Genomic DNA, 2,374 nt, shown 5'->3' with positions numbered 1-2,374 from the left:
CCCTACAGATAATGATTTTATTAGATTCAGTTACACTTGGATTTTGTAAGAACAGAAAACAATGCATCACACACACCCACGTTGAAAGGCAGCATGCAATATAAGACATCCTATATCAAGCATTAAAAAAATTATTGTAAAAAATACATGACGTAAAATTGACCATGTTTTGAGTTCACAATTAAGACACATTAAGGATATTCATGATGTTGTACAACCATCACCACTTTCCATTTCCAGAATGTTTCATCATCCTAAGCAGAAACACTGTACACATTAAACTTTCACTCGCCATCATCAGTGTCCCCTGGTCCCTGGTGAACTTTATTCTGCTTTATGTCTTAATGAACTGCCTGTATAACCTGCAGCTTGCTTTCTTTCCCCCCTTAAGTTCAATTGTGTATGATAAAGATCACACGGCAGGCGTACCCAGAATTCTTTCTTTTTTTTTCTATACCTGGAGAGTGTCCCACTGATTGAATTCAGCCATATTCAACCAGTTCCTTACCAGTGGGAGGTCTATATGTATAGTCTCTCACTATTATAAACAGTGCTGCAAAGAAGAGCTTAGCCTAATGCATTCATCATCTCACATTTTTTTGCCAGTGTATCTTTTAATGTATAGATTCCTAAAAGTGTGATTGCTGGGTCAGAGAATACCAGCATAATGCAAGATCATTTGGAGTAATGAGATAAACAGGAATGAACCATGAAGCCATTTAAGTATTAGATACCACAAACAAAGACCAGCCAAGTGGTGTGTTGGTTAAGGCGGCTGGATTCTACATGGCTCATTGAACAGGTGGGAGTCCATTCCCAGTGGCTTGAAAAAACATACATGGCAACTCTGCATGAGTACCCAAAATTCCCAGAGGAGAATGGAGGAGTACTGTGTGGTCGTCCCCTCCAGGAGGGGATGCTTCTCATAGTCTTCCTCCCTGCCTTGGGCAAGTGCACCGGCCCTATAGCAAATTAAAAAACAAAAAGGAAATGAATGAATTAATTAAATTCCAAACGGTATTTTAAACGGTATGATTAAAATGCTGCTTTAACCCAGGACATATTTTCTTTATCTCATGTAGCTAAGTTTACCTTATTTGAAGCACAGTATATAAATACATACTTATGGCACTACTTTGGAGTTTCTAGCAAATTAGTGTCCCACATGAAATTATGGAACACCTTTTTCATCTGCTTCATGTGAATATTCTAAGAAGGGCAACAGTTTTAAGACTCTGACTACACTGGAGAAATTAAAAAAGGAGTCGTGCCAATTTGGGGGGAAATTTGAATGTCAAATAGCATATTCTGGGCCAAGAAATAAAACCATATAACTATATATGTATACACCTCTCTAAAGTAAGGTCCTTTGGGTCTGAATAATTCAGACACTGTTCTTTTGTACTGCTCCCCACACTGTGCTTGGATTGTCACGCCTAGTTTTCAGGAGCGTTTGATTTTGCAATTATGAAATGCCATTGATTGAGAGATGACAAGGCCTTCACAGAGACTTCATGGAAGCAGAGCCATGAAAGAAGACCCCAGAGCCCAGCAAAGGCAGAGGAACTGTGAGGTTACAGAAAGTTGTACCAATTGCTAGGATTTAATTATTAAGCAGAAGGGGTCCACGCCAGGAAGCAAGAATATGCCTCAAACCCCATTTCCTGGCCCAAGCACCCCCTGCCTGCCCCCCACCCCCACCCCCGGACGCTTGGGGTCTCTAACTCCTCCCTGGATGCAAACCCAGAAAGAATCCTGCCAGGGGTCACTCTGGAGCACACTTCTCTGCGGACTACCCCGGACTGCCGCGCCAGCGCGCTGCCTAGGCCCCCCGCGGCCGTGCGAGCTACCTCCTGGCGGCGAAGGGTGCTTTTCAATCTGGAAACGCCCATCCCCTCTGTGGGCTCCGCAGACTGACGCCGCTCCTGGTGGGGCGGCCGGGGTAGGAGGGCGGTAGGGAGAGCCTGTCCTCGGATTGAGGCTGCAACATACTCCGGTGCAAATCCCTCCCTAATCCTGGCTGGATGCGAATCCCCACAGCCCAGGTCCGAGTCCGGGCCCTGCAGGAGGACCGGTTCCCATCGTCAACCTTGCGGCCTCTGTCCCGCGAATTTCGGCTGCGCCGCCAGCGGAGCCTGGAGCGTTTAGACACCCTAGTCCCTGGTCCGCGGCCCGGCAAGGGCGAAGGGGGAGGGGGAGGGGAAGGGGAAGGGACTCCTGCCTCCTTACCCAAATCCGGTCCCTAACCGCCCCCTCCCCCGCTGTCTGATCGCTTTGTACAGGCAGTCAAAACAGAGCTAGCGGCCAATTGAGGGGGACGGGAAGCACAGCCGCCTAGCGCCTCGCCCCCTCCAACCGGCCCCCCGGCCCCCAG

Source organism: Tupaia chinensis, unplaced genomic scaffold, assembly GCF_000334495.1.
Source record: "Tupaia chinensis unplaced genomic scaffold, TupChi_1.0 Scaffold000541_1, whole genome shotgun sequence".
NCBI lineage: Eukaryota > Metazoa > Chordata > Mammalia > Scandentia > Tupaiidae > Tupaia > Tupaia belangeri.
This window is presented reverse-complemented; position numbering follows the sequence as displayed.